The sequence below is a fragment of the Netta rufina genome (genome assembly GCF_964035555.1).
Source record: "Netta rufina genome assembly, chromosome: 9".
NCBI lineage: Eukaryota > Metazoa > Chordata > Aves > Anseriformes > Anatidae > Netta > Netta rufina.
In genome coordinates, this window is record NC_140132.1 from 10,219,025 (window position 1) to 10,237,229 (window position 18,205).

At 46.0% G+C, this 18,205-nt stretch overlaps 1 protein-coding gene across 3 annotated transcripts in view; it reads left to right on the top strand.

Moving 5' to 3' along the window:
* Positions 1-2,392: 2,392 nt before the first annotated feature.
* Positions 2,393-18,205, top strand: part of STAG1 (STAG1 cohesin complex component) — a 178,068-nt gene continuing 162,255 nt past the window's right edge. For all 3 annotated transcript variants that reach the window (XM_084292195.1, XM_084292196.1, XM_084292197.1), the window contains exon 1: positions 2,393-2,458. The gene's annotated coding sequence lies outside the window, so the exon portion shown is untranslated. The remainder of the gene's footprint in view (positions 2,459-18,205) is intronic.

Consider the following 18,205-nt stretch of genomic DNA (forward strand, 5'->3'; position numbering starts at 1 on the left):
AACCTCAGTCATCTCATTAAGAAACAGATGAGTACATGCTGCAATTATTGGCTCATGGAAAAAAAAAGGAAAAAAGAAAAAAAGAAAAAAAAAAAAGATTTCTTACCATGAGCATATCATGCTTTCTTTCTTTCCTCCTGAGGTTAGATTACATTTTCTTCCAACAAATAATGAAAAAGGGAATAGAAAAGAGACAACATGCATTTGCAAATTTAGTACTGGACCTGTGTAATGTATTCAGGGATCTCTCTAGAGGAAAACAATAGATCATGAGCACATAACTCAAAATGGCTGTCCTATACAGACCCAGTATTTCCTTCAGCACCGTGAACACTAACAGTTGGAAGGTCTGGGGACCCGAAGGGCAAACAGATGAGGCATGAGAAAGGCAGGAAATGAGAAGTAACAAAAAATAGCAGGAGTGCTTAAATTGAAATTTAATTTTCTCTACTAAGCAGTGAATATATGACAAGTGTCATGCCATCTCTCGCACAGGAGATTTGTTTGTACTCTTTGGTGATCTTGCTTCTCTTAACCATCAAAAATTTCAGTTCGGTGCATAACCCAAATCCATGTTTGTCAATCCTCAGCACAAATGTAAAACAAATGGAAGGTAGCACAGCCTGTGCAGAAAACTTGCTGCTTCTCCTTCTGCTGATTCCTTTTGTGGAGATCACAGGAAGGCTTTCTGGTTTGTTTGTTTGTTTCCCTTTGTATCTGGAAACTTAAGATGGTTTATTTGCATGTTCTCTGAAAAATACAATTTGATTTCGAATCCAATTTAATAGAGTGCCAACAATTAAGTACTATGTCAAATTCTCATGTCATATAACGAAACAAACACTCCTAATTCAAACGACAACTTGAGGCGCCCATTTAAATTGGCAGCTCTTGGACATTGCCGGCTGTCAAAATGTGAACTGGTTTCCCATGGGTGAACATCTGATCACTAGGGATTCAGTAAACACCACAGATCACTAATACAACACACTCCACGAGTTCTTTAAATAAAAAGGCAACCTGCTGCAGCCCCCAAAGCCCTGCACAGGGGTGGGCACCTGCAGAGCCACAGGGCTGTGCGCCGCTCCCCTGCCCAGGGCTGGGAGGCTGGGCTCGCCTTCTTGCCCTGCCTTCGAGGTCTGTCTGGTGCTCATAACCAATATTTTCCAATAAACGCAGCAAAACAGTCTGGAGCTCTGCCGGATCTGGCCAAATTCAGCCAGCCACCTGCAAAGCCGTCACGAAGGGCTCGCAGGCAGGGCAACTGCCGTTCCCCCCGGAGTCAGGAGCAAGCAGCCAGCCCTCCCCACGCCCTGAGGTGTGGGCCCGGCAGGTTGTTCCTCTGCCGCTTCTGGGGAAAAAACAAAACAAACCAAACCAGAACTGAATCCTGACAGACTCAGACCGCGATCGTCGCGACTGTCGGCGGGCCGCAGACGGTGCCTGTCAGGGGCTGGCAGCCGCCCCCGTCAGCGCCCCGCAGGACGCCCCCGTCACCCCGGCGGCTCCGTTACCTGCCTCACCTCGCGCCTCCTCCGCAACGCTGCCCTCCTGCCCACCGCCCGCCGGCGTCCTCCCGAGCTGGCTCCTTCCCGTTCCTCCCCGGGAGCAGCGGCACCGCCCGGCCCCGTGGCCCCGAGCCGCCCTCAGCCCGCTGCCGCCGCTCCGACGGCCCGGCCGGGCGCCCTCAGGGGCAGCGGGAGGCCGAGGCGCCGTGAGGCCGGGCGGGGGCCATGCCTGCGGCACCGCCGAGCGGCGTGACGGGGGCACAGCACCCGCACGGCTGCGGCCGCTGCCGCGGCCCGGCGGCGGCGCCAGGCGGTGTGAGGGAGCGCGGTTGTGTGCGGCGGGACTGAGTGGCGAGCGGGCTGTGTGTGACAGGGGCACTGCGGGGAGCCTGTGGTGCTTAGGCACGGCGCCGAGCACCGCGCACGGAGCGCGGACCGAGCCCGCAGCGCCCAACGCGGGGCTCGGCGAGGGAGCCCCGGCTGTCAGGGGGCCCCGCCCCGCCTCCCTCAGGCCCCGCCCACCGCGGTCGCCACGGCGACGCCTCGCCCCCCCCCCCCTCCCTTCTCTCCCGCCCGCACGCGCGGCGCACGCGCGGCGTTTGCGCGCGAAAGACGTTTGCGGCGCCGCGTGCCCGCCCCGGCCGCGCCCCCCCCGGCGGGCGGGAGGCAGCGGAGGGAGGGGGGGGGGGGGAAGCGCGGGGGGCAGCGGCGGCGGCGGGCGGGCGCCAGGGGGCGCCGGGGCTCCGGGCTCGGCGGCGGCTGCGCCATTGGCGGTCGGAAATGCCGCCAGATGGCGGTTTAGGATTGCGGCTCCGCTGAGCGCGGCCCCCGCCGGCGCCGCCGCCGCCGCCGCCCCGGCCCCGGCCCGCACCCGCCCGGCCCCGGCCGGCTCCGGCGCTCCGCGGGGCTCCCGGGGGCGCCGCCCGAGCGCGGCGCGGCCGCGGGCCGAGGTGAGCGGGGCGCGGGGCGGGCGGGCGTCCGCGGCGCCGATCCAAGATGGAGGCGCGAGGGGCGGGGGCAGCGGGCCGGGGCCGCTCGCTCGCTCGCTCGGTCTCCGCGGCGGCCGGGCCGGGAGCGGGCGCTGCCCGTGCGAGGAGAGAGGCGAAGGGGAGGGGAGGGGAGGGAGGCGGCGCGGGGCGGGGCGGCTCCTGCCGGAGCGGCGGGTCCCCCGGGCGCGGCGCTCTTCGCCGCCATCTCATTGTCCCCGCCGGGGCCGCCGGGGGCGCGGGGCCGGGCTCGGCGGCCTTCCCCCCCCCCCCTCCTCCCGTTACGCCTCCCCCCCCCCCTTCCTCCCCGCCGCCACGGCCCGGGCCTGGGCGCCGCGCCCCGGGGCTGCGGGGATGCTCGGGCGGAGCGCGGGTGGCGCTGCCGGGGCCGCGGGCGGGGAAACTCGACGGAGCCGCCGGCAGCCCGCAGCCGGCCCGGTTCGGCCCGGCACGGCCCGCGGGAGGGCGGCGGGACGGCGCCTGGCTGGCGGCCAGGGGCGGCGGGGGGGGGGACCGGGGGCGGCTTGGGGCCGTGCCCGGGTTGTGGGGGCGGGAGGCCCCGGGAGGGCCCTTGGGGACACGAGGCCCCCTGGGGACACGAGGGAGCCCCCCCCAACCCCCCTCCGCTGTGGTGTCACGGAGCGGTGGCACCGGGGTGATGCTGGGGCTGGGAGATGGGGCCGGGCGTCAGAGCCTCCCGTGGGGGACGGGGAGGTCCCGAGGGGCTGGGGGGTCCCCAGCCGGCCCCCGCCTCGCCCGGAGCTGCGTGGGGGCCTTCGGGGAGAGCTGCGCCCCCGGGAGCGGGGAGCCGTGGCCGTGGAGCACACCAGCGGGACGTGGCTGCCGGCGTTGGTGTCAGAACAACTTAGTTTCCGCTAGCAGTGTGAGCTTAATTAAACTCCATCGAGCCGCTCGATGAGTATCGATGATGTGTTCCGCACAATTTCGTGGTACTTCTGGTTCTGTAGAGTTAATCTGGTCGTCGCCTGTAAGAAGTTGTTGAGGGACAAAAAGCCTTCTCCAGGTCACAGAACGAAGGCAACCGTGCCTGCGTTGTCTCATGCGTTTGGTACGGTGGATGACATTAACGTCTGGGTTCAGGCATCTTAAGGCTTGCCCAACTTCCCTGTGTTATTGCACCAGAGATAGGGGTGGTGTGGATGAAGGATTAGTCCAGATTTTCCAGATCCAAAGGAGTTTTTGCCTTGCATAGTGAGCTTTTGCTCATCTGTAGATAACGAGGTCATTGAGTGAGTATTTCAACACTATAATCCATCAAGCAATTTGAAGAAATCACTGGACAAGAGCCTACATGTATGTTTTCCACTTAAAGGTGCCCTGAGTACGGGAAGAAGCTCTTCTGAGGAGCTGGAGGCTGGTTGATCCTTTCTCTCTGGCTCTCCCATGATCACCTTTGGTGGATAGCCCAAGAAAGTTCTTGTGGTGGGTGCGAGTTTCTCTTGAAATGGCCAGCTGGCCCGAGCGGCGGTGTGGTGGTGCAGCAGGATTCGCTGGGGAGCAGGGCGGAGAGGCAGACTCCGGGGCTGCGATTAGGCTGATAGGACTTAATTGTTACCGATTGCTCAATGTGGGGCGCTCTGGTGAAATTCTTGGTTTCCACCGCCAATGGACATGCTGATGAATTTACAGCGGTAGGAGGGAGCAGTGAAAAATGGTACTTTCCTGAAGCTGAATGAACGGTTAGGGCCAGCTGTGGAGGTTCAGAGCACCTCTGCTGCAACCGCTGAGCGTAAGGACCGGAGCACGTGGCAGCTGGCAGCTCGCGGTGTCCCGTGGTTCCTCACCTTTTACAAATGTGCTGAAGTTCACTGAGGCCGCATTTATGGCCAAACTTCCACACGCAATATACTGTGGATGGAAGTTCTGAGAGCAGCTGGGATCCTCATCTCAGAGCTTTACCGCTGAGGTCTCCAAGGTTTTAGGAGATAAGCTGCTATCTCTGTAGCCTGCCATTCATATTGCACCAAGTTTTACGTAACGTCTACTGAAAGTGCCGCGCACCTTGTGATAGCCCAGAAGGCTCGTGAGTGTTATGTATTTGGATGCATTGGTGGAATGAGTTACTCAGGATGTTTAGGAACTTGGTGGGTGAATATTCTTGATTTGAAAGAATGCTTGCGTAAAGAAGAATATGTACCTTGAGCTTGTTTTCTTGCTGTTTCCCTTTGTTGCAAGGACTTGCTGTGATATGAGGTGGCTCAACATTGGCATTTTAAATATAATTTTAGTAGGCAAGTGAGCCTGTGGGAGTGTAAAGATGTGGTGGGAGAGAAACGCTTAATTGTGATGACTTACTAAGAAAAGTCCTGTTACTGGGATAAGAACATGTCCTTAGCATAGCATTTGTAAATTGTTTTCTAGCAAAAAGCAAAAAAGATTCCAACACGCTGCCAAGGATTTGAAAGCACTAGCTCTGTAAACAAGGCATACCCCAACCAACAAACTTGGCTTCTTGTCTGCATAAGCTGTGCAGGGACAGCAGAGTGAGTTTTGATGCGGTGCTATTCCTGAATGGGTGGCTGGCATCAGAGATTTGGTTTGCCCAGCTCTGCACCTGGAAGCTCCCTGAGTGTTTGGGTAAGGCTCTGCCTTCTGGTGCTTGAAGCCAAAACTGAAAGGCGATGCTGGAGTTGGGCACTGAGATAAGGATGCACCTCATCTAAATCTGACATACTGGCACCCGGATTGGAAATGGCAACCAAAATTTGTAAGATACTTGGTGATTTATTCTATTTTTTGACTTTTGGGGTTTTTCCTCTTGCCACTTGTTTATCGTGTGGAGCTCTCACGCTCCCCTATTGCAAGTTCCCATCTCCGCCTCATTTGCAGTGCAGCTGTGTTCTCCTGGTGGCTAAAAATAGAAGGGTGTAGAGTTAGTTCTCTTTCGTGGAAGGGAAGGAGAAATCTTAGAAAGTTTGAGTTCACCATCAGATAATTCTTGTGTTGTTTCTGTTCAGGGCATCTAGAGATGCCCTTTGTTCTTCATTATTCTTTAGTGTTTTGCATTTCCAAACTGATCTCACTTTGTAGGTTTGGGTGTTGAATATGTGATCAGAAAGCAAAGACCTTTCTTTGTTCCTCTAGAAAATAAGAACTTGAGAGAACATTATTATGACCCCATATTGCAACCTTCAGTGTGAAAATATGCTTCCAAAAGCAAGTGTGATTTTTGGGAAGAAGATTTTTTTTTTAATTTTAAGGTAAGCACCACCTTCAGCTGGCTGAGGGAACCAAGGAGGAGTTGCAAAGGGAAAATTCTATCCGTCGTCTTCTGCCTTAGCTCTGACTTTGTAGCCATTTCCTACAATCTGACAAGTCCTGTTGAATATCTGAGTACAGGTAATGGTTTCACTGCTTGACAATCTGTGTGTACCGTCTGTGGGAGAACACCCAGGGATTCAGGTCCTTCTGCTAATATTAAAGGAACTGTACTCCTGGTTTTAATAATTTTACAAGCTTTTTTTCATTTACATCTCTGGAGGAAAGTTTGTAAAATGCTTTTAATAACTGTATACTTGAAATAGCAGGATGACTTGCATGATAGATTTGTCAGGTTATCTTTATTGATCCCAAATGATATCGTGTGCCCTATTCTGAAATGTAAGTCCAATCTAAACTTGGTGAATTTGGTAATTCCACTTTCATTTACACAAATGTCAGAACCGCTTTATTTTGGAAGAAAACATCCACCTTGCAAGTATGGGTGATGCTGTACCTGGTACAGATGGTACACATACAACATTTTTCCCCTCAAGCATTCAGGCCCCCAGCTTGTACATGTGCAGATCCAGAGTGCTGCCCAGCCCCAACCTGCATGTCAAGGGCTCCTTCCATGGCTAAGATGCTCGTCCTGCTTGGGATGGATTTGTAATCTGTTTTAAAGCACATAAGAAGGCGTGAATTAAGAGCAAGAGGTTGAATTGTGAGGCCTCGCCTCCCTCAGCTGAAAGGCGAGCTGTTTCGGGTGGTTCCCAAAAGTAATGTTTTACTAGAAAGCAGCGTGAGGCAACATGCAGCCAGCATGTGTTCCTTGCTGTGCAGGAGTTCACCAGAATAAGTGCCATTTATTCTATAAATAAATCAAATGAGCCTATATTCTGTAACTTTCCACAGAGCAGACTTGTATTATATTGGCAGGTTAGCCGAGTGAAAACAACATTGACAGATTGTTCGGCTTGTAGGAAAAATATTTCCTTGTAGAGGTGCACGGGAACAGACCTGTGCGTCACAAGCGTTTCTAAATTCCAAATGTTTGCTACAATGAAAAAAATCAAAACAATTCCTCTTGGACGCATGCTTCTTTAATAGCAGAGGACAGCATGTGGTACTGTTTTTTTGGAACAGAAAAATCAAATGACAAGCTGAGAGCCGCTCTCCCTCCCCTTTTGAGGGTTAGAATCCCATAGGAGCAGGAAGATACCAATGCGTTAGTGCTTAAGAGTGGAAAATACAACTGCCATTTATAAATACTGTCATTTATTTTGCTGTCTACTGGTTTAATCTCTAGAATAGCTTCTACTAGCTGGTCTGTGGCTCTCTGGATTGTGGCCACACAGAGTGTTAGGTGGGAGAAGAGGTACGATTATAAACTGCCCAAGAGTAAGCACCGCTTCAAGCAGCAGAATTTTTGAAGGCTGTTTTGTTTTGAGTCTCCATTACGTGGCTTCTTTGGTGTCTGATCACGTAATCTTGCTGAATGTAGCAGGAATTGGTCCAGAGGTTGAAAATTAGGGATAGTGGGAATTAGAGGAGAGAACAGAGAGCACAGGGTACGCGTACAGAATGCATTTGTGTAGGCCTGTTTCTGTAGGATCACAAGGTCAAATTCACAGTTGTGGTGATACTGTAAAATAACATACAACAAAACAATACAGTACAGGGCGTGCAAGTTGCTGTCAGAACCTCCTCACTGATGGTGCTGAAGTCTGCCTGCTTTTGACTGCTTCCAAACTGCTTCTCAGCTGTCTTTGAGATGTGTTTTGCTGTATATAATGCTCGGAGAATGAAAGTGTGAGTGAAGATCAAAATGGTAAGGATATCTACCAAGTCTTCTGAAGGACTTCTCTGAAAGACTGACGTTTCTGATCCTCTGTCCTTTTAGGTACAGATCACGGTTTGTTTTTCTTTGTCTCCTTTCTATTCCACAGTTCCAGGTGTCTTTCTTTATCTCGTTGAGGCTCGTTCTATTTTAGCTCTAGCTGATCGTTCTACTTGCATTTATGGAAGTCAAATTCACTGATGTGTCCTTCCTTGTCCTTCTAAAAAGGGCCAGAAGAAATGGTGTAATTTCTGTAGGTTTGCTTACATCTCCTGCCTTTCCCAGTTGTGGACAGTCTTTTAAAAATATTTTTAATAAGTATTGTTGCTGTAAGCTCTATTTGGACCAATGTTTTCTGTCAAAGTGGTTAACACGGAGCTGAAATTTTCTTTACCTAAAACACATTTTGAGACAATTTTTGGATACTAATTGCTACCCTTTTGTGCAAGATGCTGGGTGCATTGAGAACCTCAAGAGGAAGAGATGTTGAGTACTGTATTTCACTTGATATGGCCAGTCTGAATGATGGCAGTGCTGCCTGTTTGGCAGACGAAAGGACGGTAGGTTGGATGACAGTGAGGACGTGCAGGCAGGTCCCATCGGGTGTCCCAGTGTTGAAGTGGAACGAGTGGAACTGCCTGAGTGGGACAGAAGGAGGGTCTCTGTTCCCACAGCCTGCCCGGTGACTTGAAGACTTGCTCTCTGTTGCATTGAGTGGGAGAACACAGGCAACAGTTAGTCAAATTTCAGGTGAAACCTACGTTACCGGCGCTGTCAGAAAAGGAATGGAAACAAAATGCCCTGCTTCTGGCTTTTTTTAACATGTGTGCTTCAAGATCATACTGTAATACTTATTTTTCTTCCTCAAAGAAACCAGAACAAGCTGTGTTTGCAAAGGAAAGATTTTACACGTTTCTGTTGCTGTGCTTAACTGCAGAGCGCTGGCATTGTGGAATGAAAGCACTCGTGGGTGGTTCTTGTGCGCAAACCTTAGCGCCCGAGGTGGCTGTTGAATTGTGAACCTCTTATCTTGGGGTTGAAATGTTTGTTAATGTTGTAGCCATTAAAGCTGGTAAAACAAACTTTTCTCCTTGGTACGCCTTACTTTTATGATTTCTTGTTACTGCTTGTGTGTCAGTGTCCAGGTAGAAAGTTCAGAGGGAAAATAAAAGTATATTAGAGAAGTAAGAACCAAGGGAAGCAAAAAGTCACGCTTAAAACAGGTGGCTGGCCATTGTAGCTGCCCTTACTTCCTAGACACTTTTTCTCCAGGCAAACAAATTGTTATCAAACTGCTAAAACTTGGAGTAAACTGCTCAAATCCTTCAGAATATTTTCCCAGAGACTTCTACCAGGACTTCACCCGTGAGGATCACGGGACCTTTTGCAAGAATGTTGTTGTTCACCGCTGTCCATAGCCTTTGTGCAGAACTCGCTGTCTCTGCCGGTGCAGTGCCAGCATATGCCACCTGTATCTTCTGTAGTAAATTCTGAAGCACTGCTAGGTTATGCCACTGATGTAGCTGATTTTATTGTGAAATAAGCAGCCAAGAATAACCCTTTCAGATCTGACTCGCTCGTAAATTTTTTTGGCAGTCAGCTCCTTTGTTGCATCTCCCTCAAACAACTTCCTTGACCTAAAGTCATGCTTTGATAACACCCACATCTAGAGTTTAACTATTGTATCTGCCTTTGTCCTGAAGGCAACGTGTTGCTCCTTTGTAAGTCGTGTTTGTATTCAAGCTTGTGGCAAAAGATAATGACTTTCTGTGAGGGTAATCACAAAAAGCATTCAGTGCGGGGGACAATCGGAACTGATTTGTAGTTCCCGGGTTCCGATCTCTGCAGCTACAGGGCCGGTGAATGCGAGCAGTGCCATTGCTGTCACAAAGCACAACTGCTTTTACTTAGGTTGTTGGAAATTGGAATGCGTGTGCAGGTTCCCTGCTACTGGCAGGGATGAGCAGGACACGGGGAGAAGCTTATGGGATATACAGTTGAACAAATGTGTGATTGAAGACCATGGGAATATACAAAAACGTTGACTTGGGGCTAGCCAGAAGAAATAATTGTACTGTGAGCTCCTTTTGCACCAAATAGAGTGACAGGGATAAACGGACCAAATTGTTCCCATTGCATGCCTGTGGCTGCTAGTAAAGGAAGTACTGTGCGCAGTAACTACAGCTCCAGCTGTGTTTTTTTTTTTTTTTTTTTAAAAAAGTTATCCTTTTTAATCTCTGTTTAAGCTGTTGCTAATATTTCTTGCATGTTAGGCTCTTTCAGAGATCACTCGAAAGAAGAACGTGTCTCAGGTTAGTTTAAGAACCATTCTGTGCTTCCTACAAGCTCCCGTGGCTGAAGTTACTGGCAGAGTTCCCTGAAATGGAGGTTTACGTTGAGAAGACAAAAAGCTGTGGTGAAGAAGGGGAAAAAGATACCGGTAGAAGGTTAGAAATGATCTGAACATCATCTTTCTTTTGCTAACCTTTCCTTTATTATTATTATTTTTTTTTTTATTATTTTTTTTTACAGCAACAAAGACCAAAACTTGTAGACACAAAGAATGACCGCGTTTATGTTTTTCGTAGATGTAGGTTCAGGCAGTTAGGGCCTCAGCTGCTGGTGGTTAGTTCTTGTTGTTGTTGTTTTTAATCCTAGAGGGGAACTTTGGTTATTGCATTGTTGTAGATGGCTCAGATGAGCATGCCTGTGGTTGGGATGGGTATTGTTAGGCAGTTCTTCAGAACTCGTTTCCAGCAATATATGCCTCTGACAAATGAACCATTCAGACTGGAAATTCCTGTATTAGGCTTTTAGCTCCAAACTGAATGTTTTTGTTATATTCCAACAACAAAAAAATCAAATTAATTCATGAATATGAGATAAAGGAAATCTTGTGGCCGTGGTTAAGTATGCTTTTTTTTTTCCCCTTAAGTATTTCAGCGGGAAAATGCTGCTGAGTTTTCGTGCTTCAGAGTAAAAACCCGTAACTGACCTTTCAGTGGCTGTAGTGGGATAGCTGCAAGTTAGTACTTTAAAAAAAATAGAAAATCTGTAGTAACCAGTGTATAAGCACCTGCAAAATAGTAACTGGTAGCTTAGTAGAGACCATAAGATACATTCTTTGGAGATCTGCTCTCAGCAGATTTCACATAAGGAACAGATTGCATATGCCTCGTTGAGAGTAACCTGCACCATATCCTTCCAGCTTTGTCATGGACAGGATTTTGACAGACATCAGGCTGCTACCGTGTAAACACAGGCCATTCCCCAAACACCAGACTATCTTAAGCATAACTTCCAGGGTTTGAAAACCAGGCTTTGAGTTCTTTGTCTGCTGTCATAAGGTTGCTAAAAGGCAGATCTTGCCAGTTGGGTATCTTTTGTGCTGTGTTCACATTTCTTCCAAAACATGAAAAGTTACCGAGAACTCAAATAATGAACAAATGTTTTTCCTAACTTTGTTTAGGAGAGAACATTTGTTTTGGCTGAAATCTTCCAGAGCAACTTAAATTGACACCAGCACGGGAAAATTAGTAAAAATGAGCAGGAGATTTTAGTGCTTGGGCAGCTTATAACATTATAGTGGAAAGAGAAGGAAAAGAACAATGTAAGCTGCTTTTACCCTTGCCAAGGTCAAAATTGTTAGTGCTTCAAAGTGCCCTTCAGAGGTGAGCAGAAGTGTCCAAGTATAGAACTTCTCAATTTTGCTGTGATGCATCTTGCACCCAGGCAAGACAGCAGTCTCCTGGGGAGCAGTTTGGTGACTGTGTTGTATGGGTGTCGTGGCCAGCAGGGCTCTCACTAGTGGAACCCAGCGACACTGATGCTATTTTTTCTCTCTTAATTCTAAATATCCTGATTATTTGTGATGGCAAAAAGATGGAGATGCCTCTGCCCTCTCCATATTCTGTTCCTTACAACCTTTTTGCCTTACTCCGTCTTACAAGAATTTTCCTGTATTACCAACACAGATTTAGCCTTGCAGTATGTTTTTCCTTGAAGACCACTGCCCAAAATGTTGAATTGGTTAATAGTTTAATAGTGGTTTTGCAGCCTTCTAGCAAGTTGCTTGCAAGTAGACATATGCTATTGTTTCGTCTTGCAATTATTTTCCTTTAGAAGCCTTGATTTGTTTTTGTAAAATTGCAAAGTGTTTATCACACAGATGACTTCACCCTCTAACGGGCATGCTCTAATGTGAGAATATATTCTATAATGATTTTTATATTTTTTTTTTACTTTTGTGGTTTTATCTGATGAAAGAACTGGTCTTGGGGAGACTATTAAACTGTGTTTATATCTAGTATTTTTACTAGAATATCTAATATTTTTACTGTTGTTTTTTTTGTTTGTTTGTTTGTTTGTTTTTGTTCATTGCTGGAATCCCTAGCCACGTAACTCTAAATCCAAGTTTATGTTGTGCTTACAGCTACAGAGGGATGTCAGAAGTGTAGTGTCCTGAGATCTCTATCCAGTCATGCTTTTACGGTAGGAAGGAGTTGCACTAGAATAGTTATTTACTTTTGCGGTTCTGCCTGGGCTTTCTTCGTTCCTGGAAGAACACAGAGCAACAACAACAAAGGATGAAGAAGGACCTAGAGTTAATCCTTTGGTCTGTCTTTGGGGGAACATCATTTACAATATTCTTGACAGATGCTTGTCTAATCTCTTAATTGCTGAGAATGCCACTGCATTTCTTAAGCAGCTTATTCCAGTGCTTTATATTCTTGTTGCTTGATGTTTTCTTAAGGTTTAACTGACAACCTTTGCAGTAAGTGTTGCTTTCTACTTTGTCATGTCCAGCTATTTCTGATGTACCTGGATGTATCTGAGCTGTCATTTTTCCCTTGATCTGTTCTCTATCACTGGTTGTGTGCCTTTAATTTCCAGTTCTTCAGTGTTTCCTCGCAGATCTTGTTTCATTGTCTTCTGATCCAACTCACTGCTTCGTAGACTCTCCCCTATTGGTTCCTATCTTGAAGACTGGAATCCCAAACAGGGCATCCTGCTTTAACACTGAAGGCTTACTAGCGCTAGGTGGATTGCTCTCTGCTTATATATTTTTGAAGTGTTGTGCACAAGGCTCTGCTGCTCGGTTGTTTTCCTTTTGTTCACCCTTCGGTGTAATGCTTTGCAAGCAATCCAAGTTTGAGGTTCTGCGTTAGCCCCTGCTTGGCTGCATGTCTGGGTTCACTGTTGGTTTCTGTCACTCAGAAGGGCACATTCATCCTCCTCCCAAATGGAGGAGTGAAAGGCAGGGTGGGAACCAGCATGGAAAACAATTGTCACCAAAACAAATGGGTGTTTGCCCCTCTGCGGAAGCAGCTTCCCCTTTGTGGTTAGCAAGATGTACAATATAAGCCATTTCTTGGCTTCTTGGCTGATGTGTTTGATCAAACAGGAGCTGTGGCTTTCTTCCTTGCTCCTGTCTAGAGCACTAGGACTTGCCTTTTTGATGCTGTTGCCTGATGCAGTTGTCTGTTGTCATTTGATTAGCTGCAGTCTTCAATATTCATGAAGAGTAGTGAAGAAAGAGGCTGCCTTGTTTGTTCAGTGTTAAGCTGTTGAAAGCCTACGTGGAACATTGGTTTCTCTACATCCTTTGATTTCAAATGCTGTTTTTTGTTACTGTAAAGTGGTACAAATCCTTATGACTACCTCCGACAATACAGAAAGAGGATTTACTTTTTTTTGTGGTCAAAGTATAATAGCAGCTTTCGCAGGAAAAGAAGAAAAGATGGGAAAGTAAGAAAATGTATGCCAAAAAAGTGTAGAAGTGATATATTTAATATGAATGTTATCTCTGGTTATTAGTTTTCCTCTAAAATTTGTCCCATCAACAACTATCTTCCAGCACTGACTATATTTGCAACTTTGGTTTCTTTCAGGGTGTAGGTATACTATTGTACCAAGAGGTGTTTTGGGCCTTCTGACTAATCTTTTAATTATCATCTAATTTGCAACATTTATTAAAAAACTGTTTGGATCCCAGCTTCTTCAAATAAGAGTATCTGTATCCTGTCAACATGTAATCTTCAAAGAGTTAGTTCAGACATAGATTTGAGTTGGTACTATAAAATATCATGTCTGTGATGATTTTGAGGCATAGATTTCATTCCTGTTTGATTATTTTTGAAGCTGTCTGTTAATGTGTTTTACCAGCTCATTTTTCTTGTGACTACTGGTAGGGGCAGGATGAAAATTTAGAATTGCAATGAGACTGTCTTGTGGTTTTTAGGTTTTACTGAATTTTGTTCATTCAGTAGCTTTACACAGATTAACATGCCTGAGGGTTTTTTGGTGCATTTTTGTTCTCGATTAGTGTTGTCCCACCTCTTTTTTTTTTAGGTGACAATCACTGCTATCACCTCTGTTGCCCTCCTGTCATCCCAAAGTGTTCGCTTTTGACTGATGAGCCTCCATTCCTTGCACCCTTGTTGCTGCTGCCTCCACAAGCAATTTTGCTCCTGCTTGTTGGAGCACAAGGTCATCTGCCTGGCAGGGCTGAGGGGTTGTTCTAGGCCATGCCTCTGGTAGCAAACAAGTGCTCTGTACGGCTCTCCTAACAGAATGGGTGATACTGCTTGTTTCACCTTGCTGCTACGATGCTATCTGTGTGTGCTGAATCATTAGTAGGCACTACGCTGGCTCTGCTTTTCTGGAAACACTTGGAATGAATTTGAAATTCATTAGCATTTGGTTTGTCAGCAGATGAACAAGGTTTCCAGTGATGGAAAATCTAAGGTGGCAGTGATCAAAGAAGCTTCCTCTTGCCCTGTATGTCCTCTGTGTGCTAAGCTACAGCTCCCTGGCAGTGCTAGCTGTATTTTGTTCTACTTTTTATTTGGTGGTGGCTGTCAGTAAAGGCATGTAGCAAGACAGGTATCTCTCTGCAAGTCAGGGAGTAGTCTGTGGTCTTATGTATAATAATTGTGATACTGAGGTTTGTCTGGAGGTAGAAAGGTAGCTGGCACTTTGCTCCTGTACTTGTGTACCAACCACATTCTTACTGCGGCTGTCTGCATAATGGAGCCTGCTTTGTTCTGTAATTGAGCATTTTCCTAGGTGTAACAGTGTATAGTGCAGGTGGTTTCTCAAACAAATGGTTTCTAAACTCACCTGGTTAGTTTTCTGTGAATATGGATTTCTTCCCTGTTGATGTGACTGGCTGACTGTCAGTTCTTCAAAAGTACCACCTTGTAGCACCCACAATTATATCGCTTACCTTGCCAATTTTTTTCATAGATCACAGGAGGAACCTTTGAGAAGGTCAATCTCTTATCCACCTTCCCTTCTAAGAGCTCTCAAATATCCACGTCAAAACAAAGTCAGCTGCTTTCCAATTCCTTGAGAGAGTGGCGTTGGATGTGTGTGAGGTGCCTGAGCTCTACATGTTTACTTCAAAATCCATTCAGTCTCACTGCCGCCTTTGCTCTGGTTTCATGATTTTCACCATTCTGCCAGTTTCTGTTCTGCTCTGTTCAGACTAAGTAAGGTTTTGAAGACTCTGTTCCTTGTTCAAGTTCCAAACCCATTTCCGGCTCCTCCATAGCAGTCAAGGAGTTTTCCGCAGTGGCTGTATGTGAGCCCTCCGTCAAGAGAATTGCTGGGATTTTGTTTAGTTCTAAAGCACAAAACAAACAAACCAACCTTTTGTTCATGTCATTAATTTCACTAACTTGTAACTCTTCTTTACCTAAAACAAAGAGAGAAAGAAAAAGAAAAAGCTGGAATAGAGTGGAACAAGAGCCAGCTGGAAGCAGAAGCTAAAAGACTACATATGGGGTATAGCAGCTTGAATCAGGATTTCTTGCCTTTGACAGCAAAGAACTGGATGCTTCGGTGTTAGGAGCGAGAGTCTCACCAGCTAGCCAACAAACTGATTTGCCCTTACAGTGCCTACTCACAGCATGAATTTCTTTTAGACGTGAGGGATTTGTTTTTCCCCGTAACTTGGGGTGGGGTTGTTGGACAAAGGCGCACAGACTCTGCTCAGAAAAGAGATCAGAGGCTTCAAATGCCGATTTTGATATTACCTTGTAGTGACTGTTGCTTGTGGATTTCAGGAAACTATTTTATACCTGCAGGCCAAAATTTACTATACTTAGCACTGTCTTTTCCATCTCCCTCTAAGGCAGCCTAACTTTAGCCAAGTCATCATCAGTCCAAGACTTTGCATGTAGAGTAAAAATTAAATGTTGTGTAAGGGAACAGTCAATAATAAACATCCTTTTACATATTCCCATTTGAATAAAGTGAAGTTTTATTTATTGATTTGCCTCTTAGTGAAAAAGATAATTACCTTACCTCCTTTGTATTTATTTACCTCCTTCTTAAAAAGAAGAAATAAGAAAAAACAAAACAAACTGTAAAATGTGTTCAGGTTCCAATTTTTCCAGTGAATTAGTCTCATTCGGTTTTCTTCTTTTTTTCCTTTGACAATTAATCTGATAATCTCTTTCTCCTAGATCACTCTCCTGGTGTTTGAGTAAGGTCGATAGCTACTTAAAATGACAACGTTTTTTAAAGTGTCTGCCAAATTGCATTTTCATGTTCAGGAAGTATCTTTTGCCTTCAAAGAAAACAGGGATGCTCCTCTTACAGCAACCTTAAGGGTTCCATTTCTGCTCACTGGTTTTAAAGAATCAGTGGCTTTTGTACCCATTGGTAATGAAACTTTTAAAGCTTAAAATACAGGAATTTCATAGCTTTACTCTTAATGCTGGTGAGGTGTTTTTAGCTTCAGCATGGGAAATTTTGACGCAACTGAAAACTGGCTCATTTTGCTTTCTCTTAATCTTTCCAGTGTATCTGAAACTGGAAAATAGCTATGTTGACAAGCAATTAATTTAAGTGAAACATGGGGACTAAAATGTTGAAGAGTTCCCTGAATTCCGTCTGCAAAGGAAGATTTGTGTTGGGGGCGCTTTGCATTGTTGGACTTGGCTAGCATTGTTCAGATGGTTGGCATTAAAACGGATTTTTCTTTAAAAGCTGCAGTAACCACAAGTTCTATCGCACTGAAACAAGCCTTTGAAAATGCTAATCTTTGGTCAATTGATGTTTCTGTGGTGACTGCCTGTGTCTTCTGCAGGCGAAGAAGTGAGTTCAGTCTTAATACAGCAGAGTAGCAACCTAATTACATTGCTTTAATGTGAACTGGTGAATGTGCTAGAAAAGCATATGAAGTTTGTAATAGTAGCATCCTTTTTTCCTGACCAGTCATCTAATTGTTAGTTGGTACGGTATGAGTCACGGCGCTGTGAGGTTTGGCTGTTCCTGTGACCCCACACAGGTAAGAGACTTCAATTGCAGCCCTCTAGGGGAGGGAGAACTGAAACGATTTTAAACTGGGGTTGTGTGCTAGATGTGTCATCAACTTGTAGCACAAAGCCTGTAAGAAAACTCGTTATGGGTATTAATGAAACAAGCCAACTTAATAAAATGCTGTCAGATGTAAAATTTCAGTTTACACCATTGAAGACACCCGATGTATTGCAGTTGCGTGTCGTGTCAGACTTGCTGGTGATACTCCTGCCTACAAGGTTATGTCCTAATTCTATTTTTCAGTGGTGCCTGCAAAAATAAAAGGCTTTAGAAATGAATTTCATACCTTTCTTTTGTATAGATATCAGAAGGGAAAAAAAGGCATAGGAAGAAAGCTCAAATGCAGTAAAACCTAGTAGATATTTTTATTTTTTTTTCCTAAATGTATCAAATGGGCAGTTAATTGTATGTTCTGTGGGAGTTCTATGTTCAGGAGTTCTTAATCCTTAGGAAGGGTGTGCTATTTTCAACATACGTATTTTAGAACACTGAGCACTTGCTTTTGGCATACAAAAAAGTCCAGGTTTCATGCTGTAGGTAAGACAGGTGTCTTCCTGCAAGAATGGAAATGCAGAAGTGATTCTGGAGTTCTTGGAAAAGAGCAAGAAACCTATGGGGTCATTCAGAAAGGTAATTAGTGTCTTTAGCTATATTAAGATCAGACTTAGGAACACTTTTGATGAACCTAAAAATTGCTAATGGAAATTGCTCTAGAGTTGCACAGCTTCTGAAGCACCCATTTCTCTCTTGTTGCCTCTTCCAGCCAGGCGTGAGAATGCCGCTGGTCAATTCTAGTGCACGTGTTCTGGTTTGGATGTGTCTGGAGGCTTTGGTTAGGTTGGTAACATGTTTTGCTAGTGGTTTTATAAAGGCCTGTTAAAGAAGCATATCCATACTGAAAAGCATTATTTAGCAGGCAAGGTATGACAATGGAAGAATACTGTAATAATGGTAGAAAGGACTTTGCTGAGTCAAAGAATGAAAGGTATGATTTCTTACCTTTCCTCCCAGTCATGGACTCGAATCGATTAGGGCAGTCCTAGATGTGAAGTATGTAATTAATGATGAAAGCGGCCTCAAGCAAATGGGGTGGTGTTGAACAAGAACTGTATCATGAAGCAGGGAGGTGAGCTCAACCACATTAAATGGGAGAGAGAACCTGTCGCATCTGCAGTATTAAAAAGCTGTTTTAGTATTAGAAAACTGCAGTGGTGGCATACTCCAATTTAGAGTACTTAGCGTAAAAATTTTGAATGAACCAATTAAGGGTGTGAAAATGGCTGCAATAAAATTTGAATATTGAAAGTTTGTAAAAGCTCTAA